The sequence below is a fragment of the Pongo pygmaeus genome, chromosome 19, assembly GCF_028885625.2.
Source record: "Pongo pygmaeus isolate AG05252 chromosome 19, NHGRI_mPonPyg2-v2.0_pri, whole genome shotgun sequence".
In the NCBI taxonomy this organism is placed as follows: Eukaryota; Metazoa; Chordata; class Mammalia; order Primates; family Hominidae; genus Pongo; species Pongo pygmaeus.
The window spans coordinates 44,212,146-44,232,027 of NC_072392.2; the positions used below are offsets into that span (position 1 = coordinate 44,212,146).

General features: G+C 44.8%; 1 pseudogene across 1 annotated transcript in view; it reads right to left on the bottom strand.

Annotated features, from left to right (window-relative positions):
• Positions 1 to 19,882, bottom strand: part of LOC129017839 (keratin, type I cytoskeletal 18-like) — a 90,399-nt pseudogene that overhangs the window by 25,041 nt on the left and 45,476 nt on the right. Inside the window, exons 3-4 of the transcript XR_010124625.1 lie at positions 16,691 to 16,755; positions 146 to 8,804 (exon numbers count right to left, since the gene is read on the bottom strand). The product of XR_010124625.1 is annotated as a keratin, type I cytoskeletal 18-like (transcript). The remainder of the gene's footprint in view (positions 1 to 145; positions 8,805 to 16,690; positions 16,756 to 19,882) is intronic.

The window sequence follows — 19,882 nt, forward strand, 5'->3', positions numbered from 1 at the left end:
AGGGAGAGTTGACAAGCAAAGGTGAAAGCAGAAAGTCAGTTGTCAGTACGGCTTGGGGAGATAAAGAAGGCCCAGGAAGGCCTCCAGGAAAAGGCTGCCATGTCAGGAAAGACACAGAGGATGATTGAGGAAAGGTGATTCTTACAAGGTGGTGAAGATGCCATTGTAGGTGTTGGGCTCTGGCACAGGCACTTGGTGGAGCCTCTGCTTTGGGCTGAGATCAATACATGACAGTCTCATCTCCACAGGTACAGAGCTCACATATGTTGGTGCTTGTGGAGGCCATCTGTTCCTCTGGTGCAGTTTCAGACTGCACCAATGAATCCTGCGAAGATTCTAACTTTGTAGGTGGACCTGTGACTTCAGTCAGGCTTCGATGCAGAGTCTGAACCTGGTCTGGATGAGGAGCTGTAGTCTTCTCCAGGACTGTGGAATGTCCAATCTCTGTAGTGGGTTCTGGAGTTATGGCAAGCCCTGGGTCTGGAGGCTGAGCTGAGGTTTCCTGGTTGGTTGGAGATGGTTTAACCTCTGTAGTAGGCTCTGTAGTTTTGCTAAGCTCCAGATCCAGAGGTTGAACTGTGGCTTCAGTCAGGTGTGAATGCTGAGCCTGACCCTTGTCTGAAGGTGGAAGTGTCACCTCAGGGTGTTCTGGAGGAGGAGCTGTAGTCGTCAGGGCTGTAGAAGATTCAACCTCTGTAGTGGATTCAGGAGTGATGGTAAGCCCCCGATCCAAAGGTTGAACTGTGGCTTGAGTCAGGTTTGAATGCTGAGTCTGAGCATGGCATGGATGTGGAAGTGTCACCTTAGGGTGGTTTGGAGGAACTATAGTCTTCTTCAGGGGTGTAGGATGTTCAACCACTGTACTGGATTCTGGATTTATGGTAAGTCCCAGATGCAAAGGTTGAACTGTAATGCTGGGTGACATTGAATGCTGAGCTTGATCCTGACCTGGTGTTGCAACTGTTACACCTTGATATATTGGAATTTGGGGAACAACTTTCTTAGGAGGCTGAGTTGGGGTCTCCTGCATGGTTGGAGAAAGTTCAACATCTCCAACTGTGGATTCTGGAGTGATGGTAAGCCCCAGATCCAAAGGTTGAACTGTGAAACTGGCTAATATTGAGTGCTGAGCTTGATCCTGACCTAGTGTTGGAACTGTCACCTCATAGTGAGCTGGATGTTGAGCTGCAACCTCCTTAGGTGGCTATGGAAGCTGAGCTGGGACCATCTGCTGGCTTGAAAGTTCTATGTTCTTAGGGGGCTCTGGAACCTGAACGGTGGCCTTCTGCTGGGTTGGAGAAGGTTCTGCCTCCATAGAGGTCTCTGGAATCTGAGCTGGAACCTCCTGCTGAGTTAGATATGGTCCAACCTCCTGAGGGAACTCTGGAGGCAAAGATGGGGCTATCTGCTGGGTCAGAGAGGGTTCTGTCACCATAGGGGGCTCTGAAGACTGAGCAGGGCCTGCCTGCTAGACTGGAGAGGATTCTACCTCTTTAGTTGCCTCTAAAAGCTGAGTTGGGGGCTGCTGTAGGACTGGAGATGGTTCGACCTTCTTAGGTGGCTCTGATGGCTGAGCTGATATCTGCTGCTGTGGTGGAGGACTGACCTCTTCAGTGGACTTTGGAGGATGATCTGAGGCTTCCTGCTGGGTTGCAGATGGTTCAACCTCCTTAGGGGCCTCTGGTGACTCAGCTTGGAACTCTTGCTGGACTGGAGAAAGTTCTACCTTCCTAGGGGGATCTGGAGTCTGAGCTGTGGCCTCTTACCAGACTGGAGGTTCAATCTTTTCAGGAGAATGCAGAGGTGGGGAAGGCAGATCAGGCTGGGCTAGAGAAAAGTCAGCCTGCTCAGTGGGAATAGGAGGGTTGTCCTGCTGGACTGGAGAAGGTTCAACCTCCATAGTGACTGCTGAAGGTATGGGAAGCTCCATATCCACATTTTTAACTGTGGTATTAGGTAAAGTTGAATTACTTCTGGATATTGAAGACAGATCTAGAGGTGAAAATATCATCCCATCATTCAGTGAACTTTCAAAGTCTGAAGAGAGCTCAGTTGGAGGCTGAGTTGTGGGCTCTTGATGGACTGGAGGAAGTTCATCATTTTCAGGGGTATTTAGCTGCTGAACTATAACCTCTTGCTAGTCTTTCAAATGTTGAAACTGCTCAGGGGACACTAAGGGCTGGGCTGGGGCACCCTGTTGGGTTAAAATTTCAACCTGATTAGTGAAATCTGGAGTCATGGTAACCATGTGATCCACAGGTTTAACAGTGATATTGTACAATGTTGGAGGCTGAACTTGATCATGACTTAGAGGAGAAACTGTTATCTCATGATGCTCTGGAGATTGAGCTACAACTTCATTAAGGAGCTCTGGAGTCTGAGCTGGGGCCTCCTGCTGAGTTAGAGAAGACAACCTCCTCAGGGGTCTGTGGATGCTCAGCCTCCTGCTGGGTTGCAGAGGGGTTCTGATCCTTAATAGGTTCTGGAGACTGAACTGAAGTCTCCTGTTGAGCTGGTAAAGGCCCAGCCTCTTCCAGTGATCTGGAGGTAGAGGTAGGCCCCCATGCTGGGTGGCAGAAGGTTCTACATCATTAACTGGCCCTGAGAGCTGAGCTGTACCCTCTTGGTAGACTGGAGAAGTTCCCACCTCTGCAGTAGGCTCTGTTGCTATGGTGAGCTGCATATCTGGAGGCTTAATAGTGACATTGGACAAACCGGAATGCTGAGCTTGATGGTGACCTGGAGGTGAAACTGTGACTTCATAATGTTCTGAAGGCTGAGCTGGGGTCTCCTTCTTGGCTGGAGAAGATTCAACCTCCCCAGAAGACTCAAGAGGGCTAAGCTGGCTGTTCCTGCTCACTGTGGGAAGGGTCAGCCTCCACAGGAGGATCTGGAGGCTCAGTTGTGGCCTCCTCTTGGGTTGCAGAAGGTTCCACCTCCTCTGGAGACTGGGTTGGGGCCTCCTGCTGGGCTGGAGAAGATTCAGTCTCCTTGGCAGACTCTGAAGTTATGGCAATATCCACATCCGCAGGTTTAACTGTAACATCGGGCAAGTTAGAATGAGCTTGATCCTCACCTGGAGGTTGAACTGTCACCTCATGATTCGGTGGAGTTTGAACTGCACCCTCCATAGACTCTAGAGCTGAGCTGGGGCCTCCTGCTGGGTCTGAGAAGGTTCAACTCCCCTAGGAAACTCACAAGGCTGAGCTGGCTGCTCCTGCTCACTGGGGGAAGGTTCAACCTCCACAGGAGGACCTGGAGGCTCAGCTGGAGTCCCTTGCTGAGTTGCAGAAGGTTTCATCTCCTCAGGGAACTCTGTTGTCTGAGCTGGGGCCTTTAATTGGGCTGAAGAAGAGTTGACCTCCTTGGGGTGCTCTGGAGGCTGAGGGGCAGCCTGTTCCTGGCTTGACATTGGGCAAGTGTGAGTGCTGAGCTTCACTCCAACTTTTAAATGGGACATTTACCTCATGATGTATTGATGGCTGAGCTACAATTTCTTCAGAGGGAGGTAGCTGCTGTGCTGGGGACTCCTGCTCTGTTGAAGAAGAGCGACCCCCTCAAAGGACTGTGAAGGCAGAGCTGGGGACTCCTGCTGGGTTAAAGAAGGTTCTACCTCCTCAGGGAGCTGTGGAAGCTGTGCTGGGGCTTCTTGCTGGAGCTAAGAGGACTGGATCTCTTCAAGGGTCTCTGAGTTTTGAGTTTCAGGCTCTAGAATGAATTGAGAAAGTCCAGCTTGCTCATCTGAGTTCACCTGGACTTCTGAAGGCAGGCTGCCCGGATACAGTTGATAACTAACCTCTGATTTTTTATCTTGCTCAAATTCCTACCTAAGGGGTCTAGGGAGTCATGCCCTACAAACCATAAATTCTCACCAGATGGGTTTTATTTGACCCTATATATCATGACTTACTTTTCAATCTAATTCTGGCACAAGGAAAAAATATTTAACCCACAATATATTTCCTTGCCATACCTTGAAATTGCCCTGCCAAATCTCAAGTGGGAAAAATCCACATTCTATAGAGAATCAATCCCCTTCCCCCTTTGTTTTCCTTCCTTTTTTCCAGATCCAGGAGAGAATAAACTAAAAACCAGGCACCCTTTTAAGTCCAATAAGAAACATTTTATAACCTGCTTTCCCCCTGAACTCTGCTGAGAGATTCCTCTGCACAGCAAAACATAGTCTCCACAATCCTTTATCTTAACCTGAACATTCCTTTCCGTTGATCCCAGGTCTTCAGATAAACTCAACCAATTGTCAACCAGAAAATATTTAAATTTAACTATAGCCTGGAAGCCCCCACTTTGAGTTGTCCCGCCTTTCTGAACCAAACCATTGTATTTCTTAATGTATTTGATTGATGCCTCATGCCTCCTTAAAATATATAAAACCAAGCTGTACCCTAACCACCTTGGGCACTGTAAGGCTCTTGTGTTGGCTTGAACCCCGAGGGCACACCAACAAACATGCAGCTAATGCTCAGTGCATCAAAAGATGCTAGTGTTGGAAAGACTTAATTAGAGAGTTCTCTCAGTAATTTGCTAAGCACTTACAGAATTCCATTTACATACAAATCTTTCTTACCCTCCCAACTGAAAAGGTATGGCTGATGGTCCATTATCTCTCAGAAAGATGTATTATAGCTCCAGATGGTAGAATGACCAGGAAAAAATTTCATCTTGCAAGTCAGTGTTTATTAAGAACCCACTGTATGCCCAGCATCACACCAGGCTGGCAAGAAACAAAATAATCCTGAGCGATCATCCTTTGCAGAAAAAAGACTTGAATCATAATTGTAACAATCTAAAATCCAAACATCATCTTTTAGTGTGTCTTATAGTTCATTAAATTTTTGAATTGTTAAACACTGTGACTTGGCCAGGCATGGTGGCTCATGCCTGTAATCCCAGTACTTTGGGAGGCCGAGGCGAGCAGATCACCTGAGGTCAGAAGCTTGAGACCAGCCTGGCCAACATGGGGAAATGCTGTCTCTACTAAAAATACAAAAATTATCCAGGCCTGGTGGTGGGCACCTGTAATCCCAGCTACTAGGGGGGCTGAGGCAGGAGAATCACTTGAACCAAGGAGGCAGAGGTTGCAGTGAGCTGAGATCGCACCATTGCCTGGGTGACAGAGCGAGACTCTGTCTCAAAACACAAAAACAAACAAAGAAAAAAACATTGTGACTTGATTCTTACTCTGGAGAAGCAAAAACTACATAGGCACATTTTTAAACACTTGGGGAAATGTATTGCAAAGCAAGGATGAAGCATTGAGGATTAAACATCTGCAAAGTGGGAAATGATGTGAATTCTAACGACAGGCTTAGAAAGTTAACATCTCTGGAAAATAAACCTCTAAAAAAAAACACACAAAAAGCCAAAGCACACTTTACTTGGTGGAATATATTACACATGACACAGAAAAGGCCAGTATGTTCTACAGCCATGTTCAGGAAATGGTCTGGTTAAGACTAAAGGACAGGGACAATGGGTTCTGAGAAATCAAACGTGGAAACCAACACACTTTCAGACACACTCAGGCAAGCAGTCCATCTAACCCTAAATATCTGTTAAAAAAATTCCTTCAAATCGCTGCTCAGACTAGGGACAAAAACATTTTAAGGCACCTGACACCGGAACCACACACAAACTCGGCACAATGGCAACTGCGCAGGCAGCTTTGAAATGCTGCCTTCTCTACAAATGGCCTAAATTCTAATAATCTGTCTCTATCTGATCAGAAAAAAGTTTCCACCATGTGAATTTCCACCTTTCTGTCTCAGACCAGTCCAACCAGGTTATTTTCACCTCTGCCTATTCCCCTTCAATTTAACTGCTTCTTCTTCAGGTTTTTGTGTTAGAAAGAGAGATTCTTCTGTCTGGGTCTAGTCTCTGTGGCAATGCACAAAGTCCCTGTCATTTCCGGTTGGTTTCCTCCTCATCAATCTTTTTCAGATACCCCCTAAAAAAGATAACGCTCAGAGATCTGAACTCCAGCCCCCACAATCTGTCAAGTGCAGGCCGACCCCCACCGCAAGCCTGGCCTACGTTAGCAGTGAAGGTTCGAGACAGAAGCTCTTCTCGCTGTCTCTCCTGCTGCTCCCTTGCATAGCACTGGTGCTGGAAGTTTCTGAGAGCAGTCTGCAGTTGATGGACATCATACTTTAACTGCTCAACCTGACTGGAATTGATGGAAAGAGAGATTAAATTTAACTCAGGGCAGCAGAGTCTGAGGGGGCCAGGCTTTGTACTGACAAAAGACAGCATTTCCTTACTTCTCCCTACACCACCCCCACACTATCACCCACCCACCATGAAATCTGATTTTGATCAATGATGTTGAAAGTAAAGAAGTAGCCTGTGGTTAAAGTGAGATGGTAGCGCATGAGATTCTGGCAGCTTGACTTCAGAATCTGCTGTTCTCTGATTCTGAATGCATGACAGGGAACAGGGGACAGGAAGCAGGTTCGCTGACCTCTTCATTCTCCTGGAGGAAGCCCAAGGGCATCTTTGAGGTAAAGCATCCACGAAGCTTCATAAAACTTTCGGAAACAGGCGCTGGGGGTGGAGGTGGCAAAGGCGGTTTCATTTTAATTTTATGGTGGAGTATCAAACATTAGATCAGTATTTCATTATAGATGGACTGATTGAAGTGATTTTTCTTTTCAACCCAAGAAGAACCCAGCAGCAACCAAAGAGCAGAACAAAGCTCCATGGCAGCATTAGGCTGCAGGTGGCCATGGGTCTTGTCAGAGAAACAGAACTGGAGGCAAAATTTCAAAATGAAACAAAGAGGTAAGGAGTCACAAGGCTTCTAAGCCACAAACCTCACAGGCTATTTATTTTGAGAAGGCATCATCCAGATAGAATTGCACCCATTGGGGGGAATTTTTCTTTGCATATAGTCTTAGTTTTTCAACAGGTACATGGGCTTTCAGAATATTCTATCGCCTCCTCACTGGGAGAAAAGCCTCTCTTAATGGGCCTGGGGTATCAGAGCCATGTCAGAGGTCAGCACTCACGGTTCGGCATTCTGCCTTTTGTTAGGGGGCTCCTTGCTGGACAAAATCTCCAGATTTCTAGACAGCTGAATATCTTGCCTGGTCTATGCTTGCTTGGATTTTGTTTTCTACTACTGCACAAAAGAGAAAAAATAATAATTGCTGGAAAAGAGACAGTGAACTTAAATTACAATGATAAATCAAAGATTGTTTTCAATATCCAATAAACTAGAAAATACACATTTCAAAAGAAGAAAAATGTATATACTAATAAATAGAAAATTCAAGTTATGCTATAAATGTTGTTTTGAAAAAAAGTACATATATATAGCTGTTAGTGCCATAACAATGCCAATTTTTTTTTCTTTTTTTTTAACCTCTGAACTTTTTATTGGCCTCCTGCTCCCCAAAGGGTCTCCTGCTTCTGCTGGCTTAATATATCAGAACTTTGGCCTCATTCGTCTCAGACACCACTTTGCCATCCAATATTCGGCAGGTGGTGGTCTTTTGGATGGTTTGCATGGAGTTGCTGCTGTCCAGGGCATCACCAAGATTGAAAGATTGAAGTCCTCACTGTCTTCCAGCAGGTGGCAGTAGGTGGCGATCTCAGCCTCCAGCTTGACCTTGATGTTCAGCAGGGCCTCATACTCCTGGGCCTAGTGCTGTCCCTCTGCCCGGGTCTGTGCCAGCTCTGACTCCAAGTGCAGCAGGATCCCGTTGAGCTGCTCCATCCGCAGGGTGTAACAGGCCTCCACCTCCCTCAGGCTGTTCTCCAAGCTGGCCTTCAGATTGCTCATGGAGTCCAGGTTGATCTCCAAGGGCTAGACTGTATGTCTCAGCTCCGTGAGTGTCATCTCAGCAGCTCCAACCTCGGCAGACTGCGCGGTGACCACTGTGGTGCTCTCCTCAATCTGCTGAGACCAGTACTTGCCCAGCTCCTCTCGGTTCTTCGGAGCCAGCTCGTCATATTGGGCCCAATGTCTGCCAATATTTTGGCGAGGTCATGAGATTTGGGGGCATCTACCTCCACAGTCAACCCAGAGCTGGCAATCTGGGCTTATAGGCCCTTTACTTCTTCTTCATGGTTCTTCTTCATGAAGAGCAGCTCCTCCTTGAGAGCCTTGATCTCTGCTTCCAGCTGCAGCCAAGTGACATTGCTGTCATCAATGACCTTGCGGAGCCCATGGATGTCGCTCTCCACAGACTGGCACATGGCCAGCTCTGTCTCATACTTGACCCTAAAGCCATCACCAGCAAGACAGGCATTGTCGATTTGCAGAACAATGTGGGCACTGTCCACAGTATTTGCCAAGATCTGAGCCCTCAGGTTCTCAATGGTCTTGAAGTCATGGCTCCAGTCTCTGACCTGGGGTCCCTTCTTCTCCAGGTGCTCCTGGCTCTCCAGCTTCTGGTTCTTGGTCTTCAGGCTCCTAACTCTGTCCAGGTAGGAGGCCAGGTGGTCGTTGAGGCTTTGCATGGTTTCCTTCTCATTCTGGATGACTCCCATTCCTGCCAGACCCCTGGCCATCACCGTGGGCAGGCCCCTGGACCCCATGCTGCCCTGGAAGCTGGTGAAGCAGGACATGGAGATCCGGGAACCAGAGCCCCTGATGCCTACATAGACACTGGCCACACTGCTGACCAGCCAGGCACATAGCTGGGTGCCTGGACAGAGCCCAGGGACTGGTAGTTGGTGGAGAAGGTGGAGCAAGTGGTGAATTTCATGCTGTCCGGGGAGGAGAGCAAGAGGACAGGACTCAGGTTTTGATGGCCAAGTTTTTGTTAAAGCTGAAGGTAAATCTGTAGAAATAAATTTTCCACCTTTAGAAAATAAACATTTAAAGGTTGTCCAAATAAATACCTTACACTAAATTTTCTGATACAGTTCTCTTTTCCTTTGAGATTGTTCTCACACATGCATTATAAATACCTAGTAAGAAGACTGCAGATTAGTTCCCTATAGTAATGAGGTTTGTTTGTTTAAAAAAGCATAGGCTAGGCACGGTGGCTCACACCTGTAATCCCAGCACTTTGGGAGGCCGAGGTGGGCGGATCATGAGGTCAGGAGTTTGAGACAAGCCTGTCCAATATGGTGAAACCCTGTCTCTACTAAAAAATACAAAAATTAGCAGGGCATGGTGGTGCATGCCTGTAGTCTCAGCTACTCGGAAGGCTGAGGCAGGAGAATTGCTTGAACCCGGGAGGCAGAGGTGGCAGTGAGCAGAGATCATGCCACTGCACTGCAGCCTGGGTGACAGAGTGAGACTCCGTCTCAAAAAAAAAAAAGCACAAAGGAAGGAGAAGATTAGTATGTGAAACATATGGAGAAGAGTTCGCTTAAGGCTTTCTGTAAGAATGAGTGGGCTAAACAATGTTGACATCCCCAAAACACCAAATATCAACAGGAAAGGCCCAGGAAAGAATTCACAGACATAAAGAGATATGATAAATATGGTCACTTTTGGCCAGGTGAGGTTGCTCATGCCAGTAATCCCAGCACTTTAGGAGGCTGAGGTGGGTGGATAATGAGGTCAGCAGATCGAGACCATCCTGGCTAACACAGTGAAACCCTGTCTCTACTAAAAAAGAAAAATTACAAAAAATTAGCTGGATGTGGTGGCACGTGACTGTAGTCCCAGTTACTCGGGAGGCTGAGGCAGGAGAATCGCTTGAACCCAGGAGGTGGAGGTTGCAGTGAGCCGAGATTGTGCCACTGCACTCCAGCCTGGGCGACAGAGCAAGACTCTGTCTCAAAAAAAAAATACAGTTTTCCTTATCCCTTTTGATAAGACAGTCAAAATGACCTCTTTCCATTTCTAATCATGTAACAATCAGATTGTTGAGGAGGCAAAGTCCGATGAACAAAGAAGCTAAACTGTGCACAGAAGAAAGCATCCAAACTGCCTCTTGCCCCATAAAGAAGTGACAGCAGCGACACTGCCCCTTCCTAGGCCTTTGTGCCCACAGTGAACAAAGACAGTTGAGATTAGAACAAGGTGGGGGGGCCTGGCGCAGTGGCACATGCCTGTAATCCTAGCACTATGGGAGGCCGAAGCATGTGGATCACCTAAGGTCAGGCGTTCAAGACCAGCCTGGCCTATGTCATGAAACCCCATCTCTATTAAAAATACAAAAATTAGCCAGGCGTGGTGGTGGGCGCCTATATTCCCAGCTACTCTGGAGGCTGAGGCAGGAGAATCACTTGAACCCAGGAGGTGGAGATTGCAGTGAGTCAAGATCGCACCATTGCACTCCAGCCTAGGCAACAAGAGTGAAACTACATCTCAAAAAAAAAAAGAAAAAAGTGGGACACAGAACCAAGAGCAGAGCTGCTTTTGAAGCTGTGAAAGATGTGAGAGAATGGGAGGAATGGGCCTCGCAGGAGCCCAGCAGTCAGGTGGGAAGGCAGCCCCCGTAGGTGGTATCCATATGACCAACTCAGAAAAAGGACCTTTCCTTAGAATGAAAAAAAACAAACAAACAAACCATAATGTTTCTCAAAAGAAACCATGGTGTGGGAACTAATTAACATTGCTGTTCATTTTTTAATAATCCTCCTGAAAAGCCACAGTACTCAGCTCAGAAGAAATGGCCAATTCCAGCTAAACATCTCTGAGCTTTTTTTTTTTTTTTTTTTTTGAGGCAGAGTTTCACTCTTGTTGCCCAGGCTGGAGTGCAATGGTGCAATTTCTGTTGGGGTGATGAGACCCAACACCAGGCCATGGGGGCTACAAAGTCTGGCGGAGTCACAGGAATGAGAAAAGAGTGCATAAGGTGGGTCCAGGGGGCCAACGCTAGTATGGAGGCTGCGAAGGCCCCGAGCTCTGGGAGCCCACACTATTGGTGATCAAACAAAGATGCAGGTGGTGAGGATGTGTGGATGTAGGGGTAAACAGGTGAGGATGTGGGGGTAGAAAGGTAGTGGTGCATCAAGCATAGCTGTGACAGTTTAGTATTTTCTTTGATGCATATAGAATATGCTCTGCTGCTTGAGTTAACGAAGAACACATTTACAAGCCTGGGAGAGCAACCAACAAGTCTATGCACATTCCAGAGGTCATGAAGGGTTTTATGCCCTGAGCCCTGTATTCCATCCAAGCCATGAGGGGTTTTATGCCCTGGGCTCAGATTTGTGGTGTGGCAGAGCAGCCTTCCACTCTTTGGCATAGAGCTCGGTGTTCCAAAGGCCACAAGGGGTTTTAGACCCTGGACCCCGGACATCTTCCAAGATGCTTTTATATCATGACAGACAAGCCAATCCTGCCTCAGCTCTTCTACCAACATGTCTCCCTTTTCTTCTTTGCAAAACTGCCACAGCTATTATTGCTTGTTCTTAGTGGCAGCCTTCTCTCCAGAGGCGGCTTCCACATCTGCAGACTACATAAAGACAAACAACACAGATTAAAAGCACAATCATTATTGAAATCACAGAGCCTCCAAGTGTCTTGATCCATTTTAGTGGGTTAATAGCTGCTAATCTGTCTGCAGCTCCTTCATGCACTTCAGTTCCTGGCATTAGTGTCATATGTGCCTGAGAGGCTTGAAATACTTGTTCCTTCAATTTCACAATATCTAAAGATAAATTTCCAGTATCACCTTTTAAATGTCTCTTAACTTTTTCCCACGCATGCTCTGTTTTATTATACAGCTGAGGAGTAATGTAAAAATCGGAGTTATTTCAATCACATTGCATTTGAATTTTACTTTTTAAACTTATAATACAATCTCCCATTCAAATCACTGTCTGATGGGGATCATTAATTTGGTTAACTATTTTTTTATTTCTTTGAGTTTGAGAGATCCATAATTTTGTGGAATTCTTTGGCCACTTATTGACAAATTTAACAGTTTGTACAGATGAATGTAGAGCCACACCAACTATTGCAGTAGTAGTAGTAACAGCAATGAGGCCAATTACAGCAACTATGAGAGCAACTATAAATCTTTTTGAATGGGGTTAAAGTTTTTTAAAGGTTTTCAGTTACTATATGAATGGATGCAAATGCCTCCCATGGTCTATTTAAAGACATAGGGATCCAGACTCCTTCCCTGGCTTTAATTATTAGTATAGTCTGATTTTTATTAAAAGTTGAATTAATGCAGGTAAACAAATGACGTTTGGGGCATGAAATAAAGTGCGTATTTATATCAAGAGTAACATTTCCTATTGCTAGCACAAAAGGTGGCTGGACACAACTTTGAATCCAAAAAGTCCTGTTGGAAAGAAAAGAAAGAGCATTATTTATTTTTACCTCCCTCCCCGTTATACTTGTTATATTTACCCTCCCAAATTTTGATTGAACTTTGGGCCATAGCTAATTTCCATAATTCAGAATGTTCCTGTCCTATGGCAGGAGATATTATTTTTGGACTAGGGGTGACAATGCCAGTAGGACTCCATATGATAAGGACCTAAGCTTTTGTCCGAATATATTGTGTATGATTTAATCGCCAATGGTTCCATCGGTTTGTTACATTTGTTCTACAAGAAGGCCTTCTGGTGCTATTTTTTTTAAAGATCCCCTTAGGGGACTAATTAATGATGATTCCATAGGAATTATTTTGTAGCACCTCAGCCTTACTTGCTATACAATCTTCCCAAGTTTAAGCATCCACACCTTTAAACTAAACTCTAAACTAAACACAAGCAAATCCTCTTCCCCATATAATTATCTGCCCTTTGATTAAGTTAGTTAAAGGGCCAGGGAGGTTAGTATGTGCTCTTATATGAGCGATATAGAAAGGGGAATGCCTTTGTTGTACTGCTTGCTGTAAAGAATGAAATAAAAGATGAAGTTGGTCATTAGTCATACTTTGAATTAAGGCACGTTCAATATTTTGCATGGCTTGCACTACATAGCTGAATCAGAAACAATGTTTACTGGCTGTTTAAAATTTTTTAACACTGTTATCACAGCCATAAGTTCAGGCCTTTGAGCAGAAGCAAAGTTAGTTTGAAAAACTTGTTGTTGAGGTCCCACAAATGAGGTCTTTTTATTACTAGATCCATCAGTAAAAACAGTAATGGCCCCTTCAATAGGGGTTTTTTGAGTAATGGAAGGCGATATCGATGATGTTAATTTAAGAAATTGGAATATTTTGGATTTAGGATATTGATTATCAAGAACACCAATAAAACCTGCCAAATTAACTTGCCATTCCTGGCAACTAATATAAGCCTGCTGAATTTGTTGTTTGTTTAATGGAACTATAATTTGATTTGGATCATATCCCATTAACTTTGTTTGCACAGCCTTGCTTGTCCTACTAGTACAGCAACTTAAGTACAGAGTGAGCATTTTAGTTGTGTGGTGAAGTAGAAAAAGCCACTCAACCAGATTATTTTGTTGAACAATAACACCTGTAGGTGAATGTTTAGTAGGAAAAACTAAAAACTGTAATGGCTGCATAGGATCAATTTGAGACACTTGTGCCTGTTGAATTTTTTTCTACAACTAGTTGAAGTTCTTCTAATGCTTATTTGGATAAAGAGCATTTACTGTTAAGATCAGAATCACCTCATAAGGTAGAAAAGAGGTGAGACATAGCACAAGTAGGAATGCCTAAAGTGGGACAAATCCAACTAATGTCTCCTAATAATTTTTGAAAATCATTTAGAGTTTTTTAAATTATCTCTTCTTATTTAAACTTTTTGAGGCTCAATAGTATTTTGTTCTACTTTCATTTCTAAATATTGAAGGGAGTAGACGTTTGGATTTTATTGGGGGCTATGATTAACCCTGCTTCAGTTACAGCAGGGTTTCTAACTGTTTGTAGCATAGCATTAATTCCTCCCTAGTTTCAGCTGCACATAAAATATCATTCATGTAATGGATAACATAACATTTTTTGAATTGTTCTCTAATGGCTTAATAGCTTTTCCGACATAAGTTTGACAAATAGGCTATTTAACATGCCTTGTGGTAATACTTTCCAATGGTATCTGTCTGCTGGTTCTTTGTTATTTATAGTGGGAACAGTAAAAGCAAATTTTTCATAATCTTGGGTAGCTAAAGAAATAGTAAAGAAGCAATCCTTTAAATCTATTACTGTGAGAGGCCACTAATTAGGAATCATAGTTGGAGAGGGCAGTCCTGGTTGCAGTGTGTCTATGGGTTGAATTACAACATTAACAGCCCTCAAATCTGTTAACATTCTCCATTTACCTCATTTTTTTTAATAACAAACACAGGAGAGTTCCAAGGAGAGAAAGTAGGCTCTATATGTCCCTTATGTAATTGTTCCTGCATCAATTCTTTTAAAGCCTCTAGTTTTTCCTGTTTCAGTGGTCATTGCTCCACCCAAACAGGTTTGGCAGTTAATCAAACAACTGAAAGAAGGATATTTTCCCCTGTAACATTTATTCTTTTCCATGCCCGTAAGCACACAGTGCATAACTGAACAATGGGAACATTTTTCGTTACTGCTTGATTGTCTAATCAGCCCCAATTAGGGCCCAACCCCATTAATTGTTCAAAGGAAACAGGCACAGCTGGCTGTGCTTGTGTGTTCTCTCTTGCCTGAGTTTTGAGGTTCATCAGCCCACCAAGTTTTAAACTGCAAGTACTGGGACAGAGTGAGAACAGATTTTGTTAAAGTATCCCAGTCATATGGTATTAATCTATTATCAAGAGCCACAGTTTTTAGTAAAGTTTGTACAAAAGGAGAATTTGGCTCATATTGACTAATGGCTTGCTTAAATTCCTTTAACAACTTAAAAGGAAAAGTGGCCCAATTAGCTATATTTTGTCCTCCTTGTTGAGCTATAGTTAACTGGAAAATGCCATGCTTCTAGATCTCCCTCAGCTCTAGCCTTTTGAATAGAATTTCGTATAGCATCACCAATTGTTCCCAGTTTTAATGCTGCCACTACAGGAGCAGTAAGTTTTACAGTTAACTCATCTTCTCACCTATTAAGGGGAGAGGGAGGAGGTGGCCATTCACTTAATTCAGCAGGTGGAATCGATGGGCCAGTAAAATACACCTTTTTCAGCTTCCCTTTCTTTTCTTTAATTTCTTCTGGTTCCTGTTCCTCACATTCAGAATCTGAAGTTAGTTTTTTACACTTGTCGGCCTCTTCCTCATCTGAATCTGCCTTGTCATCTGAAATGGCTCAAGAGCTGCCTTTATCAACACCCACACTGACCACACAGAAACTGGAATTTTGGCTCCTTCTTTATGCACCTTTTTAAAATCTCTGACAATTCTTTCCCATTCATCCAACTCCATTGTCCCTTCTTCTGGGAACCATGGGCAAAACTGCTCTACTGTACTAAAGAGTGTTAATAAATTCTGAGTACTAACTTTCACTCCCCCCTCTGTAATGAATGCCTTAAGAAATTTAAATGAGCAGAATGTTTACTTTCATTCTGTCCCATTGTTACCCTGGTTCTTCTGAGCACCCAGCTTACCCACCAAACTTCTTTTAGTCGTCCTCAGGTGTCCTGTGACAATGTGTCCTCCGCTTCCACACACCCTAGCATTCCTTCACCGGGGTCTTCACAGCCCCACGTTGGCCACCAGAAATGTTGGGGTGATCAGACCCAACACCAGGCCATGAGGGCTACAAAGTCCAGCGGAGTCAAAGGAATGAGAAAAGACAAGAGTGCATAAGGTGGGTCCAGGGGGCCAACGCTGGTATGGAGGCTGTGAAGGCCCCAAGCTCTAGGAGCCCACAGTATTTATTGGTGATCAAACAAAGAAGCAGGTGGTGAGGAAGTGCGGATGTGGGGGTAAACAGGTGAGGGCGTGAGGATGTGGGGGTAGAAAGGTAGTGGTGCATCAAGCAGAGCTGTGATGGTTTAGCATTTTCTTTGACGCATATAGAATATGCTCTGCTGCTTGAGATAATGGAGAACATGTTTACAAGCCTGGGAGAGCAATCAACAAGTCTGTGCACATTCCAGAGGCCACAAGGGGTTTTATGCCCTGAGCCCTGGCTTCCATCCAAGCCATGAGGGGTTTTATGCCCTGGGCTTAGATTTGTGGTGTGACAGGGCAGCCTTCCACCCTTTGGCACAGAGCTTGGTGTTCCAAAAGCCATGAGGGGTTTCAGACCCTGGACCCCAGACATCTTCCAAGACTCTTTTATATTATGACAGACAAGCCAGTCCTGCCTCAGCTCCTCTACCAACAGATTTCAGCTCACTGCAACCTCCACCTCCCAGGTTCAAGCAATTCTCCAGCCTCAGCCTCCCAAGTAGCTGGGATTACAGGCATGTGCCACCACGCCTGGCTAATTTTGTATTTTTAGTAAAGATGGGGTTTCACCATGTTGGCCAGGTTGGTTTCAAACTCCTGACCTCAAGTGATCCACTGCCTCGACCTCCCAAAGTGCTGGGATTACAGGCATGAGCCACCTCACCTGACCATCACTGAGTTTTTATGGAGCACATTCCTCTAAGGCTAGGTAATTAGATTAAGACAGATGGAGGAAGGTGCTTCCATTCCCACAGGGCCATGTCAAGTTGAGTGAAGGGGTAATGGGGGATAAGACTTGTGGGATTCCAAAGGGCATAATAAGGGAAATCAGTGACTTTGTCATAGGGTTTTTCTGTCCACCCTAACAACAAAACTCATTCCGTGCTGAATCATTAAGCCCCCAAGGCAGAGCACAATCAGGAAACCCAGCCCATTAGCATCGTGTCATTAGAGAAAGGACTCTGGTCTCCACGGTTGTTACTCACAGTGCCCAGACTGCTTGTCTGCCATCTCCAGACATCCCATGCAAGACTGGATCTTGTGGACTTGCCTGTCACAGGAAGAGGGAGGAAATGACGGAGACAAGCAATCAACAGCGCTTCAGTCAGGAAAGACAATTTTCCTGATGCCAAGATGTAACTGATTTAAATTGACAGCATCACTGAACTGTAAAATTTGTATGTAGCACTTTAGGCCTCATATTTTGGCATCGTTTCTAATATCTTAACTACTACTAATAACACTGATAGGCAATATTATTATGGGTGCTTACCATATCAAGATAGACTGCCAAGTCAGTAACCCTATGAGGAAAGTACCATTATTGTCCTCATTTTATAAATAAGATGACTAAAGCCCAGAAAGGTTATGTAACTTGTTCAAGGTCACATAGCAAGTGATAAACCTCGAACTGGACCCAGCCAATCCCACGTTCTGTTCTATGACCCAATGTGCTAAGCACTGGCCTGTACTATGAAAAGTCAAAGTGCAAGGGAGATATAATCTTTGTCCTTGAGAAACAACATGATTAGGAATGACAAGCTGGGCAGACATGAACAATCCCTGGGAAGATTACGAGAAAAGCAATACACATAAGTGTTAACACACAGAAAGAGGGGCAGCTCTGCACAGTGCTGTCACTGACAAGCAGACACAGGGGTGGGGCTGAGAAAGAAAAACCAGCTAAGTTTTGTGGATGGAGAGAGTTCTGAGCATCACTTTGAAGAAGGAAGACATCATTTGGTGAAGGAAGATAGAAGAAAATGATATGCAAAAAGGCATACAAGAAATGTTATGTGGATTGCAAGCAGGGTGGGCTGCTTGAAAGAGAGTTGGGTCAGTGGGAGAGGAAGAGGAAGCAAATTGTTGGAGGAAACCATTCAGAGGAAGGCCTGAATGACAGGGACCTCCTGTTTGGTAAACACCTTTCCCTGGCAATATGAAGGAACTGCCGTCTCATTTGGAAATGCAACACTGTACCCTGGATCTGAGTAGCACTCTCTGGAGGCTTCCCAGGGCCTGGCGAATGTAACCCTCAAGACCCTTCCTTGTGGTCCTCCATGATCAGTCCTTGGGATACTGCTTATGCTGGCCCCACCATCCACCTCCTGGTACTCATGATGGAGGTCTCCGCAAGTTAGAGCCCATGTGAAGGGGGCCTGCTGGGCTCTCACATCATCTCCAACCCTGGAGGAAAGGTCAGCAACCACTCTACACCGTGAGCACTGCAAACCATGACCCCAAATTTACCAAAGCCAGTCAGGCACCCAACTTTGGCTTCAGCTTGTGCCTAGTCTCTTCCACAGCTTCCCTGTGGTCTTCCCTAGGGCACCAGAAGAAGCTGGGCAAGCTGTCAAATGACTCCCTGGAGTGCTCCTAGGCAAGACCTGTGGCCCTGAGAAGCAACTAGAAATCACTGCTAGAGTCTGAGACCAGACTGCTGCATCCGGAAGGTAAGTCCAGGATATTCTTGGATGATGCAGGGGTGTGGAGGTATGGGGGCTGATGTAGGATGCAGCCTGAGGTAGCTGACATCTGATCAGGGCTACCATGGGAACAGGTGTAGGGGACTGGATGGTAACAGGGATGGAAAGGAGAATTAGTATTCTAAGGAAGTCCTGAGGTAGGCTGTGAGGTAAATTTTCAATGGTGACTTAACAGAAAAATCAGAAAGTTGGTAACATTATCAACAGGAACAGTGACATAATAAAAATGGGGGAGGCAAAGAATAGCCAAGACTACTCTGAAGAAGGAGGAGGAGGAATGATGTGTCCCACCTGCTATTATGACTTATAAAGCAGTAACAATGAAAACAATATGGAGGCAGTGCAGGTACAGACGGACAAGGAAAGGCAAATCTTATGTCTGACCCAAGATGAAAGAAAGAGCCCAGACATAGCCCCATGTATTTCAGAGCTTTTGAAAGAAGGGACTACAGGCCGGGTGCGGTGGCTTATGCCTGTAATTCCAGCACTTGGGGAGGCTGAGGCGGGCAGATCACAATGTCAGGAGTTCGAGAGCAGCCTGACCAACATGGTGAAACCCCCATCTCTACTAAAAATACAAAAAATTAGCCAGGTGTGGTGGTGCGCATCTATAATCCCAGCCACTCAGGAGGCTGAGGCAGGAGAATCGCTTAAACCCCGGGGGCTGAGATCGTGCCACTGCATTCCAGCCTAAGCAACAGAGTGAGACTCCATCTCAAAAAAAAAAAAGACTACAATAAATGCCAACAGCTCTGGTTGTTATCCACACAGAAAAAAGACACCTCAGGTAACACACAAAAATAAACTCTAGCTCCCTTAAAACTTAAGTGGAAAAAGCAAAGATTTCAAACTTTCTGAAGAAAATACAGGCATGCATAAATGACCTCAGGCTAAAGAACGATAAAATCCAGGCCAGGCGCAGTGGCTCACGCCTGTAATCACAGCACTTTGGGAGGCCGAAGCGGGCAGATCACCTAAGGTCAGGAGTTCGAGGCCACCATGACTAACACGGTAAAACTCCATCTCTACTCAAAATACAAAAATTAGCCGGGCATGGTGGTGCATGCCTATAATCCCAGCTACTTGGGAGGCTGAGGCAGGGGAATCACTTGAACCCGGGTGGCAGAGGTTGCAGTGAGCCAAGATGCTGCCACTACACTCCAGCCTGGGCAACACAGCAAGACTTTGTCTCAAAAAAAAAAAAAAAGACAAAATGCAAAAACTACCCGCCCCCACAAAACCCACAAACCACAAAGGAAAAGACTGATACATCTGACTACATTAAAAAAAAAAAAAAAAAAAACTTCTGTACACCAAAGCCACAAAATAAACAAATAAATGAATAGCACAGACTGGAGGATCTCTGCAGCAGGTAACAAAGGACTGAAGTGCAGAAAATATATAAAGAATTGTTACAAGTCAATAGGAAAAGTCAAACAGGAAGTTTTTTTCTTTTTTTTTTTTGGTTTTTTGTTTTGTTTTGTTTTGTTTTTAATGGAGAAAGGGCAAATGACAGAAAAGAAAACCCAAATGGCCAATCAGTACACAAAATGACACTCAACCAGGAAAACACAAATGAGAAGCAATGAGATCACATTTATCCTGTCAAACTGACATATATTTTAAAGTTTGAGGACATAGGGAAACTGAAACTCTCATACCCAGCTGGTGGGATTATAAATTGGTAAAATG